Genomic DNA, 17,957 nt, shown 5'->3' with positions numbered 1-17,957 from the left:
TTCTTTGCATAGTTCCTTTTAAAAATAGAAACCTCCCCTCTGGGTCAACCTTTCTTTCCTCAACAATAAAACTTTTTTCGAAATTCCAATAGCTACACCCCTAGCCCCCTTATTTGGGAAATCTGCATAGTACCATGTTGGGGAAAACACGTGTATTTAGCCGACTATTGGATTCAAGGGATATATGCGTCTCCTGTAAGAAAACAATATCTGCAAGGTATCTCTCAACTTCTTTAAAAATACTATATCTTTTCTTGGGAGAGTTCATTCCTCTAACATTATATGTTAACAACTTAAACTCTACCATTGGGCAAGTCTTGAACATCTCTTGTTTCATTTAGTGGATTTGGATCAACAGATTTTCCCTCTCTCCCTCCCCCCTCATTTGATGTAACTCTGACCCTATGGTCCCAGACATCTTACCAGGGACCCCCTTGTCCCTCCGGTCCCAATATCCTAAGGTGAAGTTCTGTTTGGCCATGTCGCTATCCATCTCACCTATTGCTTGTGAGATGGTATTCCACCATGTCCCGCTGCTTTTTCATTCTCATCACTGCTTGCTTGCCCTCTGAAACCCAAAGAAAAAAAAAACCCTGCCTTCTACTCCCGCTCTCGCCCCCCCAAGCCGTTTCCCTCTCCATCCCCCCCAAGAAGAGGGGGGGAGAAAGGGACAAGGAGAGGAAAAAAAAGAAAAACAATATTTGGGGAGCTATCCTCCTATTTCCTCCTCTCCCCAGCTCCTCATCTTGTCTCTCCACCCCCCCCCCCCCCAAGCTCTTCAACCCTGCTCAATAATCCATATTATGTCCCAGGAATATCGAGTTTTTTTCATAAGTCTGTTGTGTTCTCTATAAATCTCAATCTTCCTGTGCAGCCGTTCTTTCTACCAATTAAGCATGCGGGAAACACCCAATTATATTGCACTCCATTCTCTACCAAAACTGCTAAAAGGGGTTTTAAGGCTCTCCTTCTCCTCAGGGTCTCTTGAGATAAGTCCTGGAATATCTGGATATTCTTTCCTTCATATTCTATTGGTACGTTTGCTCTTATGTTTCTCCATATTTTAATTTTATCTTCTTAATTTTGGAATCGCACTATAATATCCCGGGGCGTCTCTTGTGGAAGATCTTTTGGCTTTCTTAACCGATGTGCCCTTTCGATTTTTATTGGGTTTATTATATCTTTATTCATCACCGGGTTACATATCTTTTTTATTGTATCTATTAGATCTTCCTGTTTTGATAATTCTGGGACCCCACATATTCTTATATTTTTTCTTCTATCCCTATTTTCCTGATCCTCCATTTTATACGCATGTTCTTGTTGCACTTTTTTTACAGATACAATTTCTGCTTCTAATTTCCCAATTATATTAGCTTAATTTTCAACTTTTTTTTCTATGTCTTCTACCCGTTCCAGGATGTGCCCAAGGTTCTCATGCAGTCTTTCCATTTTGGACTTCATGGAGTTTTCTAGGGCTGCAAACATAGATGTTATTTCTCTTTTAGTAGGCAGGGATAGGGGGTTTTCCTGCTGCGTCTGTGTCCCTTCTGTTTCGTACTCTAGTTCTAAGGGCTGTTCCATTTCCACCTCTGTGTATCTTGGTCCTGTATAGATTTATTCTGCATTTGTTGCTTTTTTTTCAGCCTGAGTGCTTCTAGTGTTTTGTTGTTTCTCTATGTGTTGTTTCTCAGTTAAGCCCGTTTGCGTAACATATTTACTCATTGGACCAGGGCTTGTAACTAGGCTCCGCCCAGGTGATTTAGGGGTGGCGCCCGTCTTAGGTGTCTTTCCCTTCATTTGTCTGTACAAAATTACGCAGTAAAATTTAGTCCAGTTATTGTTTTGTTGATATTATATATATATATATATATATATTTTTTTGTGTCTTGTCGCTCCAAATTATTTCTCCCCAGCTTCTCCGATAAGTAATATTCACGACACCCCAGGTTTCAAATCATTTAACAGCATACCCATTTACCTGCACTTATAACACCTTTTTACGCTGTCTATTGTCGGTCGCTGACCATGTCAACCCAAGGGCAGCGAGTGATACCGCTTAAAAGTTAAAAGTCAGTATGCAGAGATGGCGCTGGCTGAATTAAGAGTCAGTATGCAGAGAAGGTGCAGATATCCCCCAAAGTAGAGCATTCAGCATACATAAATCAGTGACAACAATGCTGCAGGAGGTGATTTCACCATTGCAGTTAAAAAAAAGAGCATATATGCCGAAGCATAGGGGCTGGGGTGGACAGACGGTGAATTTCCCCTATGCTTTGTCATATACTGTATTTTTTTTATTCTTTTTTTGGCAGAGATTGCAAATAAAGGGATTGTTTTATTGAGTTACTGTTTTATTGTTACTGTGTATTATTGTTAACCATAGTTTACTTTGCAGGTATAGCACTGATCTGTTAATTCTGACAGCAACAGGGTTTGCTTTCAGAATACAAAAATCCATGACCATTGTGCTGTAGGATGTGATTTCACCAACACAGTTAAAAAAAAAGGCATATATACCGAAATATGGGGGCTGGGGTGGTCAGAGGGCGGATCGCCCCTATGCTTTGGCTTATATTTTTTTCACTTTTCTTGGCAGAGATTTCTTCGTCCACATGAATAGATGTGAATGGAGGAGTCTGTTGTGTTCTTTTATTTTCCTTCAGCCCATGGGCTGAATGAAATAAAAAGAACATTGCATGTATGCCCGTTATTAGAAGTGGCTGGATGCAGGGAGGTATATTCTAAGGGCGGGCATAGCACACACTTTTTCTGGCAGAGATTTCTTCATACAGATCGATTGCTGTGAAGGGAGGAATCTGTTTGGTTCTCTTTTTTTCATTCAGTCCACAGGCTGCATAAAAAAGAACATTGCAATATATACCCAGCAAGGACCAGCAACATACTGGTACATCGTTAGACTTGAGTGGTTATACCGGGATGATGCCTGCAGGTTTCGGCATCATCTTGGTATTGTTTTTTTCAGTTGGCAGTCAGCTTTCATATAAAAGCAATTCTAACAGATGACAAGGACATTCACTGTATTGTTTATTTAAGCACAAGAGACTCCATTTTGCTCGCACTGTTGAAATGTGTTTTGTAACCTTTACCTAACACACAGACCATCTTCTGCTTTCCCTGTCTCTACTCCCCCCTACCCTCTCAAGGTTCTACTTTTGCAATTGTTCTATTTGCTAGCTTTTAATAATATATTTCTATTTGTTAGCTATTAATAACATATTTCTATTTGTTAGGTTTTAATAACATCTCACACCACCCCTTTCTTTTTTTTTTTTGTTCCACAAATTTTTTATTGGTATTGAACAAAGCGGAAAAAAAATTACAATTTGTAAAAATACAATTTCAGTAACACTTATACAAAATATATCAGATATTTATAAAATTTTTAGGAAAGCTCATTAATCTAGCAGTGAGCAGATAAGTGCAGCATATCAAAATGCAAGGTAAGATATCTATTTTGTAATTGACTCAAAGTTTACAAGCGAAACAGATATAACAATTTTTTTTTTCTTTAACAAGGTTACTCATAAAAAGGCAGGGGGGGGGGGGTGAGAGGGAAAAAAGAAAAAAAAAAAAAAAAAGGGGGGAGGATAAGAGGACAAGGGATATTTGGTGTTTAGCGGGCCAGTTTTGTTATTCTTTCTTTTTACCTTTCATTCTTTCCTGATTCCTGTCTATGTGAACGTACACAACATAGCTGAATGATACAGATTTTTTCTTTTTTTTTTTTCTTTCTTTTTCCTTTCCTTGGTGATTACAGTATGGATGTTTTGTATTCCTGAGTACCTTTATATTCTATCCATTTAAGCCAAGTTGAGGTAAAGTTTGTCATTCTCTCCTGTGAGATACTTATGAGTTCCTCAATGGATTCTATAGAATTGATTCTTCCGAACCACTCTTTTTTTGACGGAGGGGTGGTTGATCGCCAATGACAGGGGATACAATGTCTGGCAGCGTTTGTCATAAACATGGTTAGGGATTTTAAATACCTTTTTTTGGGGATTGTGTTATGGTGTAGTAAAAAGTGTGCTGGGTCGAAGTTTATCGTTTCTGAGGTAACTGCTGTGATGGTTTCATGGACCATTTTCCAGAACGTCTGGATTTGTGGACAGGACCACCAAATGTGTATCATCGAGCCTTCCTCTCTGTTACACCTCCAACATCTGTCAGAGGTCTGAGGGTAGAATTTGTGTAAGATATTGGGCGTTCTGTACCATCTTGATAAAATCTTGTATCCGCATTCTTGGGTGGCGACATTAAGTGAGCCTTTGTGGGTATATGTGAAGATGGTTTCCCAATTTTCTTTGGTAAGAGATAAATTAAGGTCGTGTTCCCATGCTAGGCAAGACGGGGTGGAGAACTCTAAACCATCACCAAACAGTGAATTGTACAAGGTAGAGATGTTGTGTCTTTGTGGGTGTTTTTCTAGACATAGGATCTCGAGGGTCGTAGGAGTTTTGGACTTTAAATGAGTCATTTCAGGTCTAGAGAGAAAATGTCTTATTTGAAGGAAGGTCCATTGTGAAATCAGACTAGGGTCGATGTCCTTGTTTATTTCATCGAGGGACAGAAGTTTCCCATTACGGAAGAAATGTTTGGCTATCACTTCTTTGTGTGGCCATTTATCTAGGAATGTTTTTCGTTCATTTCCAGGGGGGAAGTCAGGGTTATTTCTGAGTGGCGTTAAGGGACTGATCCAAGGGGTAGGGTCATTTTTTCTATAGGTATCATGAAATGTTGCCAGAGTGGGGCCTATAAGGGGGTGAGATTTGATTTCTTTTGAGTGGTGTTTGGGGCTTATCCAAGGTAAGTGATTGATTGGGTAGGTAAATTGCGCTTGTTCTAAGGACACCCAGTCCTTGATTGGTTGGTGTAGATTCCAGTCAACTATACGTGTTAGAAGGGCTGCCTGATGGTATTTCCTTATGTCTGGTAGTGCAATTCCGCCTTTGTTTTTGGGGAGGTTTAGTCTCGTATATTTAATTCTGGGAGGTTTACTTCTCCATATAAAGGTGGAGCTTGCTTTGCGGAAGGAGGTAAAAAAGGAAGATGGCATTCTAATAGGAATTGTTTGCATTGTGTAGAGGAATCTGGGTAAGATTGTCATCTTTATCAGTGATGCCCTGCCAAACCAGGAAATGTTTAGAGAATTCCATCTTTTAAGGTCTTCTTTAGATGTTTTTAGTAGAGGTAAGAAGTTAAGTTTGTATAGATCATTGAGGTCGGAAGGAATTTCAATTCCTAAATAAGTAATATTTTGTGAAGACCACTTGAATGGAAAGTTTTGTTTGCACAAGTCTACAACGTTAGAGGGCAGTGATATGTTTAATGCTACTGATTTGGAATGGTTGATTTTTAAATTGGATATTAGCTGGAATGTTTCAAGTTCTTGGATGATATTGGGTAATGAGATATGGGGTTGTGATAAAAAGAGTAGCATATCATCAGCAAATGCGGCAACTTTATAAGAACGGTCTTGTATTTCAATTCCCTTTATATCTGGGTTGGATCTAATTTTGTTCAGGAGTGGTTCCAAGGTGAGGACGAAGAGTAGCGGAGATAAGGGGCAACCTTGTCTTGTGCCGTTTTTCAGATTGAAGGCATTCAACAGGTGGCCATTTGTGCGAACTCGTGCGGTTGGGTTAGAGTACAGTGCAGCAATATAGGCTCTCATCTGGGGTAATATGCCGATATTTTTCAATACTGCATCTATAAAGTCCCAGGCCACTCTGTCGAATGCCACCCCTTTCTTATCTATGTATAAAATAACATGTAATAATACATTTTGTCACTGAACGTTTTAAACACAGTGATTGCGTCCTGTGAATCTGTTCCTGCAGCTGCAGTATTAACTTCTGTTTTTAAAATCCCAATCAGAAATAATTCCATAACAGTTAGCGAGTCATATCAAGAGTTTGGTAGAGTCTCCAGAAGGAACCGCGCTTTGATTGGGATCATTGGGAATGCAGACCTCGAAATGCTGGCTAGGTAAGCTGTACTTAAGCTTGCTATATTTCTGCCTTTCCTATGTATCCTATCTGTCGGTTCTCAAGGAAACCAGACCACTCTCTAACTTTTCTGGTTGGATAATGTGTGTGTGTGTGAATGTGTTTGTGTCCCCCTTCATGGGTTGGACTGTGTGTGGATAGCGAGAATCCTCTGCAGGTTCCGTTGACTCTTTGTGGGTGACTTGGGTCAGAGGCGCATGGAAGGGTCAGATAAAACCCACATAGAAGAGAAGAGACGAGGAGGGTCTCTTAATGAGTGTTTTGCTATTGTCATAAACCCCTTCTATCTATGTGGAGACTATTCTTGTAGATCTGCAGATTTGCTGTACTCTTTTTTGAGGCAAGAGGGTATAGGCATAGTAGAGAAGACTGGCCAGTCATTATGGGAATTCAATTAAATAAGGGAATGAAGGGTGAGAGACCATCAGAAAATGCCCAGCGCAAGATGAGCGCTAGAGAATATATGAACCAAAAGTACAGTTCTGCCTATACTGAGCCCCTAGATAAATGGGTAGAATGGACAAAGGGAACAGCTAAACCTTTAAAATTTGAAAGGACTTTTGATTTACAAGTATGGCAAACTTTCTGCACGATTATGGCCCACTACTGTGCAGTGAAGGGACGTGGAGAGTAGCTTGAACATGAGAGACAGAAGCTAAACTAGCAAATCAAACTGGCTTGACTGACATGTTTACTACGTTTGGCCAGAAGACTCTGTAGAGGAGGAGCCCTCACCTTATGTGGCTGCCAGTTTGGCTTTAAGGGGTCCACTTACAAAAACACAAGAATTAGATTACATGGAACACACAAAAGATGAGCTGGGCAATATAGTAGAGAGCAGAGTTTTAACAGCCCCATATCAATCTACAAAGAGGGATTTGGCTTGTATACTAGAAACAGATGATTGGCATAAATCAAAAGGCACATATGCAAAACTAGATTCTAGATGGTTTAGTTTCTTGATGGTTTAATACACCAGTTGAAAGAAAAGTTGATCATAGCAAGGCCTGTTGGCAGGCAATATGTCCATTCGAGACCTCCTACCTATCTTGTTATCCATAGAAAACAGGATTAACCAAAAAGACCGCAAACCCAAGGTCATATACACAGAGAAGCAGAGGGAAAGAGGAAGAGGCAAAGGCAATTTCATAAATCATGGCAATAGGGACCAATTATATATTACAATTATAATGGAGAAGGACACATAGCCAAATTCTGCCATTTTTCTGACCATAGACTGGGAAGGTAGCTTAGAGACACAGCATGCTGATCCCAATTCTCCGCAAAAAAAGCAGTGGATCAGTCATAGGAAAATGGCATGCCAGTATTAATCATGTTAAATAGGGGAGACAATGGTCCCGAAGCCAGAGTAAAAGTATTTTTACAAGAACTCCCTTATCCTGGAGGTGAAACAGAATTAACCTGTTTAATAAATAATGGTGCAAGCCAAAGCTTTTTTAATATAGAGGACTTACCTCCAGGATTATCTACAAATGTTATCTCAGGTGTTGGCCTAACTTGGACCTCTACTGATTTGGTTGAGTCCAAGCCAATTAAACTCAGGCTAGGACAGCAAACATAAATTGACACTAAAGTGTTAGTTTCAGACACAGTTCCTACCAATCTTTTGGGATCTGACATTTTAAACCAAATTATAGCAAACATAGACTACACTCCAAGTCCAAGTGGTCAGTAGTCTGTCAGGAGAAGTTTTAAATTCTGCCTGTGGAGTATTTTTAATCCAAAATACTCCACTCCGCCATTTCCACCAGAATTGAAAGTGATTCCCGCTGATTTACGGGCCACCAGCAAACATGATGCAGGTCTGCTGGATTGCACCCCAGTTAGGATAAAAATGAAACCAGGAGCCCACTGAGTATTGCTCTGACGGAGGGGATAAAGGATCTAAACACTCAACTGAAATCAGCACAGGTTGTTGTACCAATTAAGTCCCAAGCCAATACACCCCTGTTCCCAATTGCAAAGAAGCCAGACAAGAAGGGTGGGCAGGTGACATACAGCATGGTGCATTATTTGAGAGCCATTAACAATACAATTGAGGCAGACACCCCAATCGTGCCCAACCCTTGCACTACTAAGTCGAATTCCTGCCTCCAGCACCTGCTTTACAGTGATTGATCTTGCAAATGCTTTGATTTCTGTGTCCCTGCACCCAGATTACTGGCACCTTTTTTAATTTGCAAAGGGATGATGGCGCTGTTCTATAAACTGTATGAAAATGTATATGGTGGGTGCACTCATAAACAAACCACACCTATAGAAATAAATATGTGTAAGTAAACATGTGTATGTAAACAACTCTACGTAAAAGTGCAATGTGCATAGGGGTAATAAAGTGTATCAAAAATGTATGTGTGTAAAGTAAAACAGTGCAAAAAGATATCTCTATATATTATTATCCAAGGACAATATCAAAACATATCAAAGAATATAGATAAACTGTCCACCAAGTATTAATCCTGTGTATACAACCAGAAAATATGTAAATAAATATATATGCAAATAAAATAATAAAATGTATAGAAATGTCCCAAGAAAAATGAATATCAAAAATAACCAAAAAATATTTGTGAATAAATAGATTAAAAAATGAAAAATTAGTGTCCATAAGTGAAAAAATTCTTGTGCCAAAAAACACCTCTGGAAATAAAGGTGACTTTTCACTGGAAATGAAGGTGACGTTTCAGTGCTCCCCTCCTTCCTCACCCCTGCTGGGGTAACAGGCGTAAAACCTCCTTATCCGGATGGTGGTGGTAATCCTCCTGTCAGAGTACCCTGGACTCCTGGTAATTACCGACTGTCAGTGGTGCTTCCTCTCATGAGTGAGGTGAAATAAGTCAACAGCGGGCAATCCACATGCATCAAAAAGGATGGTGCTCATAGTGTAAATCCGTCAAAGACTTTTATCATAATTAAAAACGCTATAAAGATGTACAAATATAGGGGCCGCAGCTCCCTTAAAAAACTCTACAGCGTTAAAACACTTATGCGATCCGACTACTGTAGCATGCGTTCCATGAACACGCTAGCCATAATGGAAGACGGAACACTCAGGAAGTGACGTATTGGGTACCAAGTAAAGTCCCGCCTTATACGTTTCATCATACAGATGTCATCGGAGGCACTGCCATCTTGGTACACCATGCGCTATATAAAGCACAGGAAGAGGCCACCGTAGCCAATCAGTGGAGTGTATCAATTCAGGGAATCATAAGGCTGGTACGATGAGAACAACAATGGCCCTACCCCACCCTATGCGTGTATATCCCATGCGCCATCTAGTGGATGGTAAAAAGAAAGCAGCCCGTGGCATCTTCAAATGCTAATCATCATATTGCAATTGGATGTGAATATATAAATAAATAAAAAATTGTATATATTCTCATAAACCAAGGCAAAAATTCAGACAAGTATATGAAAAACCATGATACATAAAAAATAATAAATAAATAAAATTATTAAAAATATTAAAAGTATTTTATATATATTTATGTTTATATATTGTGTGGCCAATATAAATGGGAAAGACATGTGAGGGAAAAAAATGAATCTGTATATATGTATGAAACATGAATCAAAGGACAGGAAGGGAGATTAGGGATTTTTGCGGTGCTAATTAACAAAATACAATTAATTAAAGTACAAAATTAATAGTACAAAAATTTATTAAGTTTGAGGTTAAAATCAGTAGCAATATATGCTTAAAAGATTCAGAATAATGCAATACAGTGGTTGTTCTCGTCAAGCACACATAGTCCCGACATGTTTCGCATTGGATTGCTTCTTCAGGGGATGTGTGAATGTTTGAACAAGATCTAGACCGAAAATACAAAAATAATAATATAGTATATCACAAAATTCATAAGTGCAGAAATAGGGGAAAAAAAAAAAAAAAAAAAAACACACACAGACACACATCAAATACCTAACTTAATTTTAAGGTTGCTAAAATAAAACAGCCTTTTAGGGGTGAAGAACCCTCTAAAGTATAAAAATTGAGAAAAATAGGACAAGGATATATTTTAATTTCAAATGTATTACTTACGTAGGTTGGATAATTGTAAGCAATGGGGACGCTCGTATTTTGAAAAAAATCTCTTTTTGAGCACGCAGGGAGACACACCTGCACAGAAATACCAGCTGGGTGGCCAATCAAAGAAAAAACAAAACGAAGATTAGAAAAGTTAGAATAGATAAGAAAGTGTATATCAAAAGGGTAGTGTGTACATCATAAACTGAGTGTTATAAAGACACAAACCCTCAAGCATATAAATATACACAAAGAGTTACACATTCGCATCCCAAAGCATGGAATTCAAAGCCAGGGAGTCAATGCGGACATATAAAAAAAGAGACATGGACAGCAGCCCAGGTCCAAAGAGTTGAAAAACCGGCAGAAAGATAAGTGAACGTTTGCAAATGAAGAAAAAAACAAAAAACGATCGAGTAGATATTGAAAAATATAACAGTAAGCTTACCGAGAGGTACAGAGTCTGGACGATCAAGCGTCACCCTTGGCTGCAACCCGCAAAGGAATGACGATAATACGAAGGCTTTTTATATGCCCCGCCATCAAGCCGGCGTCTGACGTAGTCGGCCTGATGCGGACAAAAGGAGCGCTATTGCGCATGCTCACCAATGGGACGAGACTGAATAAGCCTACAAATCCCATAATGCCTCAGGCATGTGGGCGGAGGAAAAGAGGGGAACGATCAATGCCTTCGTAAAAGGCGACGGCATAGATGAACGCGACCACCAATCCGACCGCCCAGTCAGGCGTAGAGGCGAAAAACGATGGAAAAAAGGGTCGGAACAGAATGGCAAAAGAAATGGCCAATCCTTCCGACTGATGTAGGGGGAGCGTCGCAGCGCTAAAGAGGGGCAGTGGCACACAAGGCGCCTATGCCCCCGGGTGTCCGTGCGAACAGCACTGATGGGGAAACCATAGAGGTGGACCATTCGGGTGGGAAATCATAAAAGGGGAGGACAAAAAAAAAAAAAAAAAAAATTTTTTCTCTAAAAGCTGCACATAACAAAACATAATAATATCATAAACATATAAACATATACATGATGTATTCTTATACTCAAAACAAATACAGACAAATTTCAAATAAAACAATACAATAGTACAATAAAACAATGAAAAAAAAAAAAAAAAAAAAAGGGGGGAGGGGGGAGGGGGGGAAGGGGGAAAGAAGGGAGGGGGAAATGGGAACCCAACCAGGCTCCCTCTCAGAGGGGCAGTCAGCAGGACTGAAAGGCCAGAAAAGGTTTCTATATCACAAAAAGGGTTTAAAGCTTAAATTTTCATTAAAGCCAGGTGAAATTGTAGCCCTTAGATTAAAAATCCATTCAGCTTCATGTTGGAGTAAGATATTATCCACACTGCCCCCTCTCACATCAAGGGGGATATGTTCAAGTGCGGAAAAGGTGATAAATTTGGGATTGAAAGCATGGAAGAGGCCAACGTGTCGACTGATGGCCGTCTCCATTCTCTTTTTAATAATGGGTTTGATGTGGTCCTTGATTCGAATACAAAATTGTCGCTTTGTTTTACCTACATAGAACCCGCCACAAAGGCAACGGGCAAGATATATAACGCCCTGTGTTTGGCATGTGACTCGATGTTTGATGGAGTGCCATTTGCCATTTGGCAGTTTAAGTTTGGTATGTGAATTGACATAACAACAAACGTCACAATGGCCACATGGGAAAGTGCCATTAGTTACTTTTCTAGTGTCCAACTTTGGTTGTTCAAAGTGACTATGCACTAATTTATCTTTGAGAGAGGGAACTCTTTTAAAGGTAACTTCGGGAAAATTTTTAATATATTTCTTGGTAGTAGGGTCAGCTAGAAGGAGTGGCCAAAACTTGTGTAGAATTTCCTTAAACTTACGATGCTGATTAGAATAGCGAGTAATAATTCTAACTGATTCATTTGTATTGGGACGTTGGGGTTGAGAAAATAAGTGAAGTTCTAGTTTTGGGTTTTACACGGTTATAGGCTCGTTTCAAGCATTTATGACTGTATCCTCTTTTTCTCAATCTTTGGTAAAGGTCATCAGCTGCTGTATTAAAATCTGAGTTTTTGCTACAATTTCGCTTTAAACGCAAATATTGGCTATAGGGAATACTGTTAATCAAAGAAATTGGGTGAAAGCTAGTAGCGTGTAAAACCGTGTTACCAGCAGATGGTTTCCTAAATAAGAGAGAGTTGAGTCTACCTTCACTGTCCAAAGAGATGGTTATGTCTAAAAAGTTAACTATTGACTGACTATGTTGCATAGTAAATTTCAAATTGAAGTTTTTAATAGAAATCAATTGAAAAAAAGTTTTTAATTCTGTTTCCGTGCCTGACCAAAAAAAAAGAACATCGTCGATATAACGAAACCATGAAACAATTTTATCCAAAAACGGTGACAAATCTTCTCTAGAGAGAGTTTCCTTTTCCCACCCCCCCAGGTACAGGTTTGCATACGATGGGGCACATTTAGTCCCCATCGCAACCCCCTGTACCTGGAGGTAGTGGGTGGAGTCAAAAACAAAGACATTATGCTTAAGAATATATTCAAGAAGGTCCACAACAAAAGAACTATATTGTAAGAAAGAGGAGCCTCTTTCGGAAAGAAACCTGCGTACAACTTCAACTCCCTTGTCATGGGGAATTGTGTTGTAGAGGCTTTCAATATCCAGGGCAACCAGCCATGAGTTGGGAGGGAGAGACAGTCCCTCAATCATTCTTAACAGATCGATGGTATCTTTAACATATGAAGATAAAGAGATGACATGTGGACTTAGATAGCTATCAACTAATGCGCTCGCATTTTCAGTTAAACAGGAACATCCTGAAATGATAGGACGTCCTGGAGGATTTGTTTGAGACTTATGAATTTTCGGTAGTGCGTAAAAAGTTGGAATCTTTGGATCCTTGATGTTTAGGAATTTCCATGTGTTAAGGTCAATGACCCCTTGTTGATATGCCTTAAAAATGAGATTCAAATAGATATTTCGATAATTTAGAATAACGGTTTTAGAAATAGGACGATACCAGTTTCTATTGGACAGTATATTTCGACACATGGAAGTATATTGTGCAACTTCCATGATCACCAAATTTCCGCCCTTGTCTGCGGGCTTAATAATTAAATTTGTATTTTTTTGTAGAGATTTGATAGCTGCTCTGTGTTGTAACGAAAGATTGGTAGATAAGGATGAATGAAAAGACAATTTCTCAATCTCTATAGTTGTTTGCTGTATAAACGCCCAAATGTTTGGGTTTGCATTGAGTAGAGGAAATGCTCTGGATTTGCATTTAAAGGATGGAGGGGGGGGAAGGAAACACCTGGGACCGACAGACTCGGAGTAGAAATTGCTTTCCGAGTCGTCGTCATCAGTGTTGCCCTCCTCCCATAATTCCATCAAATTTTTGATAGCATAATGTTCGGTCATATTTTCATAAGACCGGACATCGTCATTACTATCAGAACCTGGAGTAACAGGCTTATCAAAAATAACTCGATACAACAATCTACGGGCAAAAAGATGTAAATCCTTAATAAGTTGAAATTTGGTTGTATTTGAATCAGGACAAAAGGTTAGTCCTAATTTCAAGACTTCCAATTCAGGTTCGGATAATCTCTGTGATGATAAATTTATTATTGACAACTCATTTGTAGATGAATCAAGATTACCTTGTACATAAGTATCGTTCAAATCATCGGTGGAATCGGGTCCTTGCCTAAAAAAATAGGTGCCAGTTTCAAATCTGCAGGTAAAGGAGTACCTAGAGGCGAGATAATGACATTGGTAGTGCTTACCGATGGATTCCCAGATTGCAAAGAGGTTATAGAGGAAGTTGCCTGGGCCGAAGGGGCTGTGCATTGGTTTATCATTGATTGTGTGCCACGAGAGCCTAAAGGAAGAGAGTGAGAGGGGTGAAACATCGCAAGTGTGCCAGCAGGTGTTGGTTTCGATGAAAACGGTGGTGCCCGACGAGAGAGCGGAGTGCCCAATTTATTCCGAAGGGACTCAGTGGAGGCGTGTTCAGAGTTCCCTTTTCTTTTTTTCGGTACTCTGTCCTCAGACAGGTCGCGATACATGGTTGACTGTGTAGAAGAAAAAGAGGAGGGTGGAGAGACATTGGGAGTGTTGTCATTATTTCTATTTGTGCGTGAATTGAAAGGTTTAGTGAATTTAGGTTTGGAATCTCGAGTCCATTTGTAGGCATAACCATTTGTATGGGCCAGGCTATCCCTGGCAAATTTATTTTCTTTGATCTGAATAATTTCTAAAGTATATTTTTCAATGAGGACTTGAAGGTCCTGTTCCTTTTTCTGAAATCTCGTGGTCGAAATTCTAGATTCATGATCTTCATACCAATGGGAGATTAGACTGTCCAGTATAGAAAGTTCATGGTCATACTGAATACATAACAAAGACATCATGCCAAAAGAGCATGTTTGTAGATTTTCTTCCCATTTCGATTTAATGATATCATCAACTTTTTTAATATTAGGAAAGATCTGGATTCGCAGTCCAAAAGGTACAATAAGATTTTCTATGTATTTATGGAAATATTTTTTGTGCCAAAAAACTCGAACCTTTCGTTCGAGAAGGCGTTGTAGTCTAAGGAAAGCAAAATCGAGATCTTTATCTGAAATGTCGCCTGTTTTTTGTGTAAGTTGGACTTTGTCCATTAAAGCATCCCAGGCCTCGCCACTAAAGGCCGCCATACCGAGATAAGGGAACGTGTGGGAGGGGAAGAGAAAAAAAAAAAAAAAAAAACCAAAACACGATGCAATACACGTTATTATTTACTGAAATAGCAGAATAGAAACATATGTTGTGTTGTTGATGACGAACCAAGGAGAAAATAGTGTATTGAAACACCAGGGGACAAAATTGGAATAATTTTGATGGTTCAGCCTCAAGCAACACCTAACAAAGATGGCACCTCATCCCTGAAAATTTGAAACATGAATCAAAGGACAGGAAGGGAGATTAGGGATTTTTGCGGTGCTAATTAACAAAATACAATTAATTAAAGTACAAAATTAATAGTACAAAAATTTATTAAGTTTGAGGTTAAAATCAGTAGCAATATATGCTTAAAAGATTCAGAATAATGCAATACAGTGGTTGTTCTCGTCAAGCACACATAGTCCCGACATGTTTCGCATTGGATTGCTTCTTCAGGGGATGTGTGAATGTTTGAACAAGATCTAGACCGAAAATACAAAAATAATAATATAGTATATCACAAAATTCATAAGTGCAGAAATAGGGGAAAAAAAAAAAAAAAAAAAAAAACACACACAGACACACATCAAACCCACCTTCAGCCACTACGTTGGTGGTAAAGTAGTGGGATTGTCCACCTCGGGGGTTAGCCGCAGCAGTGCTGAATCGCAGGGGGCTAAAAAGCCAACCCAGGGAAACTGATAGAAAAAGGGATATGTAATGAAAGCGAAATTTGAAATTTTGGGATGATTTAAAGTTCTTTAATACCTAACTTAATTTTAAGGTTGCTAAAATAAAACAGCCTTTTAGGGGTGAAGAACCCTCTAAAGTATAAAAATTGAGAAAAATAGGACAAGGATATATTTTAATTTCAAATGTATTACTTACGTAGGTTGGATAATTGTAAGCAATGGGGACGCTCGTATTTTGAAAAAAATCTCTTTTTGAGCACGCAGGGAGACACACCTGCACAGAAATACCAGCTGGGTGGCCAATCAAAGAAAAAACAAAACGAAGATTAGAAAAGTTAGAATAGATAAGAAAGTGTATATCAAAAGGGTAGTGTGTACATCATAAACTGAGTGTTATAAAGACACAAACCCTCAAGCATATAAATATACACAAAGAGTTACACATTCGCATCCCAAAGCATGGAATTCAAAGCCAGGGAGTCAATGCGGACATATAAAAAAAGAGACATGGACAGCAGCCCAGGTCCAAAGAGTTGAAAAACCGGCAGAAAGATAAGTGAACGTTTGCAAATGAAGAAAAAAACAAAAAACGATCGAGTAGATATTGAAAAATATAACAGTAAGCTTACCGAGAGGTACAGAGTCTGGACGATCAAGCGTCACCCTTGGCTGCAACCCGCAAAGGAATGACGATAATACGAAGGCTTTTTATATGCCCCGCCATCAAGCCGGCGTCTGACGTAGTCGGCCTGATGCGGACAAAAGGAGCGCTATTGCGCATGCTCACCAATGGGACGAGACTGAATAAGCCTACAAATCCCATAATGCCTCAGGCATGTGGGCGGAGGAAAAGAGGGGAACGATCAATGCCTTCGTAAAAGGCGACGGCATAGATGAACGCGACCACCAATCCGACCGCCCAGTCAGGCGTAGAGGCGAAAAACGATGGAAAAAAGGGTCGGAACAGAATGGCAAAAGAAATGGCCAATCCTTCCGACCGATGTAGGGGGAGCGTCGCAGCGCTAAAGAGGGGCAGTGGCACACAAGGCGCCTATGCCCCCGGGCGTCCGTGCGAACAGCACTGATGGGGAAACCATAGAGGTGGACCATTCGGGTGGGAAATCATAAAAGGGGAGGACAAAAAAAAAAAAAAATTTTTTCTCTAAAAGCTGCACATAACAAAACATAATAATATCATAAACATATAAACATATACATGATGTATTCTTATACTCAAAACAAATACAGACACATTTCAAATAAAACAATACAATAGTACAATAAAACAATGAAAAAAAAAAAAAAAAAGGGGGGAGGGGGGAAAGAAGGGAGGGGGAAATGGGAACCCAACCAGGTTCCCTCTCAGAGGGGCAGTCAGCAGGACTGAAAGGCCAGAAAAGGTTTCTATATCACAAAAAGGGTTTAAAGCTTAAATTTTCATTAAAGCCAGGTGAAATTGTAGCCCTTAGATTAAAAATCCATTCAGCTTCATGTTGGAGTAAGATATTATCCACACTGCCCCCTCTCACATCAAGGGGGATATGTTCAAGTGCGGAAAAGGTGATAAATTTGGGATTGAAAGCATGGAAGAGGCCAACGTGTCGACTGATGGCCGTCTCCATTCTCTTTTTAATAATGGGTTTGATGTGGTCCTTGATTCGAATACAAAATTGTCGCTTTGTTTTACCTACATAGAACCCGCCACAAAGGCAACGGGCAAGATATATAACGCCCTGTGTTTGGCATGTGACTCGATGTTTGATGGAGTGCCATTTGCCATTTGGCAGTTTAAGTTTGGTATGTGAATTGACATAACAACAAACGTCACAATGGCCACATGGGAAAGTGCCATTAGTTACTTTTCTAGTGTCCAACTTTGGTTGTTCAAAGTGACTATGCACTAATTTATCTTTGAGAGAGGGAACTCTTTTAAAGGTAACTTCGGGAAAATTTTTAATATATTTCTTGGTAGTAGGGTCAGCTAGAAGGAGTGGCCAAAACTTGTGTAGAATTTCCTTAAACTTACGATGCTGATTAGAATAGCGAGTAATAATTCTAACTGATTCATTTGTATTGGGACGTCGGGTTGAGAAAATAAGTGAAGTTCTAGTTTTGGGTTTTACACGGTTATAGGCTCGTTTCAAGCATTTATGACTGTATCCTCTTTTTCTCAATCTTTGGTAAAGGTCATCAGCTGCTGTATTAAAATCTGAGTTTTTGCTACAATTTCGCTTTAAACGCAAATATTGGCTATAGGGAATACTGTTAATCAAAGAAATTGGGTGAAAGCTAGTAGCGTGTAAAACCGTGTTACCAGCAGATGGTTTCCTAAATAAGAGAGAGTTGAGTCTACCTTCACTGTCCAAAGAGATGGTTATGTCTAAAAAGTTAACTATTGACTGACTATGTTGCATAGTAAATTTCAAATTGAAGTTATTAATAGAAATCAATTGAAAAAAAGTTTTTAATTCTG

This window comes from Lithobates pipiens, unplaced genomic scaffold (assembly GCF_037356315.1).
Source record: "Lithobates pipiens isolate NorthernLeopardFrog02 unplaced genomic scaffold, aLitPip1_a1.2 Scaffold_30, whole genome shotgun sequence".
Taxonomy (NCBI): domain Eukaryota; kingdom Metazoa; phylum Chordata; class Amphibia; order Anura; family Ranidae; genus Lithobates; species Lithobates pipiens.
Note: the sequence above shows the minus strand (reverse complement) of the source record.